Source organism: Gymnoscopelus braueri, assembly GCF_963280865.1.
Source record: "Gymnoscopelus braueri genome assembly, chromosome: 12".
Taxonomy (NCBI): domain Eukaryota; kingdom Metazoa; phylum Chordata; class Actinopteri; order Myctophiformes; family Myctophidae; genus Gymnoscopelus; species Gymnoscopelus braueri.
This window is the reverse complement of record NC_137614.1, coordinates 46479662-46485661: the sequence shown is the minus strand read 5'-3', so window position 1 is coordinate 46485661 and position 6000 is coordinate 46479662. Positions and strand designations below refer to the sequence as shown.

The following is a 6000-nucleotide window of genomic DNA, read 5'->3' as shown; positions in this document are numbered from 1 at the left end:
ACAGAAATCAATCTATTTGTTTAGGGACCCCCCTGAAACCCCCTCAAGGACCCCAGGGTGAAATCCACTGGTGGGTTAGAACCACTTTAAAACAGAAAAAAATGGGTTTTGTTGAAAACCATATAGCCTTCAATTTGTAAAGGGTAATATTACAGGCAAACATTTGTCACCCTAATCAGTGGCGTAAAGTAACTAAGTACATTTACTCAAGTAGCCTAGGCTACTGTACTTTACTTTACTGGAGTATTTCCAATTTTCAGTACTTTTACTTCTACTCATACATCTCAGAGGAAAATGTTGTAGTTTCGCTCAATTACAATTAATTGAAAACTTTAGTTGCTAGTTACTTTGTAGATTTTTAATATTATTACAAAACATACATTAACCACTTCAGCCCAATACATTTCGGCCATTTGACATTTTTAAGTACATTTTGATGCCAATACTTTTACTCAAGTACATTTTGAATTCCAGACTTTTACTTGTAACAGAGTATTTCTACATTGCAGTATTGATAATTTTACTTAAGTAAGAAATATGAGTACTTTTTCCACCACTGACAGTATGTTTGTTGTTGTTGGCAAACAAACGCCACACAATGTTGTGATAGTTTTGTCTGTCACATACAGTAACAAAAATACACCACCGCCCCCTAGTGGGTGATACGCGTAGACATACAGCCAGGGCAGGGTACTTGGCCATATTTAGCAAAGCAAATCTGATTGAAATTCCTTCTCGATTACAACCAGAAAACAACAGTGTTTGGGACTTTGTGGTCCCAAAGAAGGCAATTAAATGTGCTTTACACAGAACATTAATCAAAGCAAACACAATCATACAATGCCATTAGGATGAATAAAACAAAAGAAGCCAAAAAAAACTGCAGCTACAGTTACAGTGCAGAAGAGTAAAAAAAGGAGGACTCCTGCCTAAAGTTGCATTTAAGTTTACTGCTTCATGTGACCATTTTTTCTAGGAGGTAGCCTAAAGGTGTATTCCTTAGCCTAGGGCTAGCTGATATCCTTCAAAAGTCAACATCAGAAATTATACTGCATGTAGTATTAAAAGTTCAGTATTAAATAACAATACATACATACAAAACAATACATACAGAAAATAACACATTGTAAAGTTCCAGAAATTCCATAAGATATCTAGACTAGTGCTTAAAAATTGACCAAAAATGAGTCTACCCTGCCCTCTACTGGCCAATGTTGATAACAGGATTACATCATGGTTTCAAAAGAGTTATTCTAAATAGGAAATATTAGGTCATTATGAGTAGAACCAATCAGATACAGAGATCTCCCCTCTTGTTCCCCCTGAACCCACTGGTTAGTGCAGTGGTTCTCAAAGTAGGGTCTGGGGACCCCCAGGGGTCCTTGAAGGGGGTGGTACCAGGGGGTCCCCAGAAAAATGTGTATATAGCGTCACCACTTTAACCATAATACTTTGGCTATTCAAAAATAGCAGCTCATAGCATGTCACTTCATGAGCTTGTAGATCTGCTATTTTTGAAAGATTGTGAAAATTTGTGTAAATCTTTGAATATATATATATATATATATTTGTTTAAAGCTACGGTAACATTTTTAACTAAAATCTTTGCTTCTGGAGGTCCCTGGCACTTTATTTAGAAGTTTGCAGAAAAAAGCACATGAAAGTACGGTTTAAATACAAGGTCAACTACATAGGATTAAAAAGCCCAAGAAAGCCATTGGCTTGTTTCAATTGGGGTCCTTAATTTGTACTCAATTCATATGTTTTAGATGGGGGACTCCGCAGCCAAAACATACCATTTTGGGGGGGTCCTTGACATGGAAAAAGTTTGAGAACCAGTGGATTAGTGGTTATTATGATGCCATGCCATGCTAGGACTCCACTCTGCGGTGGCTTGTAGCACAGTAACCACAAGAATCCAGGCCACATGTTAAACATTAATCATCTAAGTGATTCAAATACAAGCAAAGTTTTCAGTGCACAGATTACAGCAAGGCCAGCTGCAGTGGTGTAAAGTAACTAAGTACATTTACTGAAGTACTGTACTTAAGTACAATTTTGAGGTATTTTTTTACTTTACTGGAGTATTTCTAATTTTCAGTACTTTTACTTCTACTCCACTACATCTCAGAGGCAAATATTGTACTTTTACTCCTCTACAATTATTTGAAAACTTAATTTAGTTACTTTGCAATTATCAATTATTATATTATAAAACACACATTAACCACTTTAGCCCTATTTTATACATAGGCTATTTGAAAATAGCCGATCTACAAGCTCACAACGCCTCGCATCGCGACGCGTTGTGAGCTTGTAGCTCTGCTATTTTCAAACATTTTAGTACTTTTACTTTTGGTACTTTAAGTACATTTTGATACCAATACTTTTGTACTTTTACTCAAGTATATTTTTAATTCCGGACTTTTACTTGTAACGGAGTATTTCTATATTGCAGTATGTATTGATACTTTTACTTAAGTAAAATATCTGACTACTTTTTCCACTGGCCAGCTGCATGCAGAAGTAAAAAAAAAAGTACAATAAAAATCCAATAGTCCAATGACTTCTTGGAGTCTATATAATTAGGCTGGCATTAACATCAGTGTTTTTAATAGCCATTATAGCCTAGTGCATTAACAGTGTCAGTGACCTTGGATTGTGTCCATATACTTGGTGAAAATATTGATACAGAGAGGAGCAAAGCAAGAAGCATGGCAGTTGTTTAGATAAAGAAGGGCTCATTTGTTTCAAACCCAGTAGGCTAATTTCCCTGCAGTTTGGGTGTATTTGTTATTTTAGTGGTTTAAGGGAATGCTAGTGACATGAGTGCATGGGAAACCCCTTACAGTAGCCAGTGTAGGACAATCATCATGACTATCAGTTTAGCACGTGGTTCCCAAACTTTGGAGCTTGTGACCCAAAAGAGAAATTAGATGTTTGCCTGCTGGGACCCAAACTAGTGAAAATAGCAGATCTACAAGCTCACAACGCGGCACTTCGTGAGGCGTTGTGGGCTTGTAGATCTGCTATTTTCACTACTTCTTAAATGTGTTTGAAATTTGTATTTATTGACATTATTATATTTTTGTATTGTATTTATGAAATACTTTTGAAAAATGTTGGAATTGTTTTTAATTGATGAAAAATTCTACTTTTTTTAAAAATATATTTTTAAATAGTTTTTTTTTAAAAGTTGTACAATGGAAAAAAAAGGGATATTAACTAAATTATTATTAATTAATTAAAAATAAAAATTGGTCCGCGACCCAAACATGGGTCCCGACCCACTGTTTGGGTAAACAGTGGTGATATACCAGAGATAGACTATAGCCAGTAATAACCACAAATTAATCTCTGCCCACATTGGCAAAGCTGGCAGAGTGAAAGTGAAGGACACATGGGCCGGATAAATAATGATAACATTTAGCTGACATTTAGATTAAAATGAATATATCAGCCTAAAGGCTGATTTAAGTCATTTAAACCTGATCTAATTTTTCCCCCCTTTTCCGTCATGAACGAACAGCATCGCAAGTTACGTCGCTGATGACGGGGTTCTAGTTTCAGCACCAGGATTTATTAAGACTATAAAAAAGAAACCCCCCCTTTAATATTATCGATGATGATGATGATGATAATAATAACGCGAGAGTTTGCAAGTTGCCTCAAGAACGACTGTATAGTTGCAACTGTCAAAGGTGGAGTGGGATACGCGCATGAGCCAACCAACAACACACACACACACACACACACACACACACACACTACAGTAATACTGTACACGCACACACACACACACACACACACACACACACACGGCCGCACTCGAAGATAATATCCGTGTATTAAAAAAAGCCAAATAATGCCGAGGTAAAGGAACCGTGGAGTGTGGCCAAAACGACCGACGTTATGGAGCCGTTCCGGTGATTTTCTTTGGTTTGGGGTTTTCTTTTTACTCCTAAACCAACTGTCTAGGAGGCAAAGCCGTCGACATTTAACGGCACTTCACATATTTTTTGCGAGCCTCCCTTTAGCTCTTCCACAGCGCAAGCGAAAGGATTTTTTTTTTTTTTTTTACAACACTCCTCCTTCGTAATAAAGTCGCCATTTTGCTTCACTGCCCGTATAAAACCATCCCGTATTTTTTATTTTATTTTTTTCCCCCGAGGAAGCCGTGGGGGGGGGGGGGGCCGTGTTTATCTTCAGCTGCGTATATTTTCATGACATTTTTTTTCAGCTGGACTGTTTCTTCCTCAAGAAGACTGGAGAGGAGCTGCTGGTTGGAAGAAGTGCCTCGTGGTGTACATGTTAATGCAGGGGAGAGGAGGAGGAGGAGGAGGAGAGGGGAAGGAGGTGGTGGTGGTGGGGGGCGACTGGACACCGAAGAGGAGGTGAAACTAAGGATTATATTTTAAGAGATATCTCTCTTGTCATTCGCGGCGTCTGACTCCGCAGCTCCTGCTCTTGTTTTCTCTCTCCGCGTCCTCTGCGGACGAACCGGGGGGATTACAGGGAAACGACGCGGACGGTCGGTGACTGTCCTTTTGGAGCCTCTCCTCTCCCTCTTCCTCCTCCTCCTCCCCAAACTGAGTCGTCTTCTCTTGACGCGTGCGGCTAGCAGGACAGGTGTGTGTGTGTGATTGCCATGTAACATAACATTGGTGTGGAGGGGGGGGATCAACTTGCCTGCAGCCTGTGCCTGCTGCCTGTGCCCTCCTATCAGCCTGACCCCCACCCACCCATAGGCACCCACCACCACGTGGGTGACCCCCACTCTCTCTCTGGCTCTGCTGGGTGACTCCCCGACCATCCAGGTAGGTGTGGCCTGCTTTCTAGAATATAGTGGCTGTCAAAACATTTCTCATTATTATTATTGTCAAGGTTCCAAGGAGGACCATTTTTCAATGAATTGAGTACAAAGGACCCCAATGGAAACAAAAATCCTCTTAGCAGACCTTGTATTGAACTGTACTTTCCTGTGCTTTTTTGGGGCAAACTTCTAATAAAGTATTAAATCAATCAAAACCATCAGTTGAGAAAATTGTGTCCCTAGCTCTTGGTCCATAGCATTAGGAACTCCTAATGCTATGGACCAGAGATATTTGGGGGGACCCCCACCATAATAACAGTATATTTAATAGTTGTTAGATTATTAGATTAAGTCCAGAATTGTACAACTGTCTAATACCGTAGTAATAGGTGGAGACTTGGGAGAGAGTGAAACCTACTACACTGTATGATTACCTGAATAGAATTATTATACTCGTGTTGTTCTCTGATTGGGCTCAACTTATAGCTGATGAAATAACCGTGCAATTAAGCACTTGTTTCAAGCTTACCTGGCGTCCATATTTTTTGGGGGGCATGTCATTATAGGTCATTAAACGGGGGGGGGGTCAAAATGAACAGATCTACAAATTCACAATGGAGCTTGTACATACATATACAGCTATTTTTTTAAAATGTTTTGGAGGTGTGAAACCGGTCTCTCTTAATCCACTTTGAGAACCAGTGTTCTGGTTCCGAAGCATAAACATTTCAAGGTCTCCCCTTAACTCTGACAGTATACGAAGGGAACCAAACAGGTCCATTTGGTTCCATTTGTATACTGTCAGAGTTACAGACTTTTAAGGGTGAAGACCCCGCTAAAGGAACCCTGAGAGTCCCAGGCTGGACCCCCCACTTCTAGTCAGTGTTCTAGATGAGAAGAGAGGAACGCTAGGGTTCTTCTCATGTCAACAGAGAACCAACATGATACTGTGTACACACACATGCTACTGTACAGTGGTGGAAAGTAACTAAGTACATGTACTTAAGTACAATTTTGAGTTACTTTTTACTTTACTAGATTATTTCCAATTTTCAATACTTTTACTTCTACTCCACTACATCTCAGAGGCAAATATTGTACTTTAATCCACTACAATTATTTGAAAACTTTAGTTACTAGTTACTTTGCAGATATAAATTACTATATTATAAAACATACATTAACCA

At 39.1% G+C, this 6000-nt stretch overlaps 1 protein-coding gene across 2 annotated transcripts in view; it reads left to right on the top strand.

The window, feature by feature from the left end:
• Positions 1 to 3779: 3779 nt before the first annotated feature.
• znf512b (zinc finger protein 512B) overlaps positions 3780 to 6000 on the top strand; it is a 131161-nt gene continuing 128940 nt past the window's right edge. For both annotated transcript variants that reach the window (XM_080445567.1, XM_080445566.1), the window contains exon 1: positions 3780 to 4817. The gene's annotated coding sequence lies outside the window, so the exon portion shown is untranslated. The remainder of the gene's footprint in view (positions 4818 to 6000) is intronic.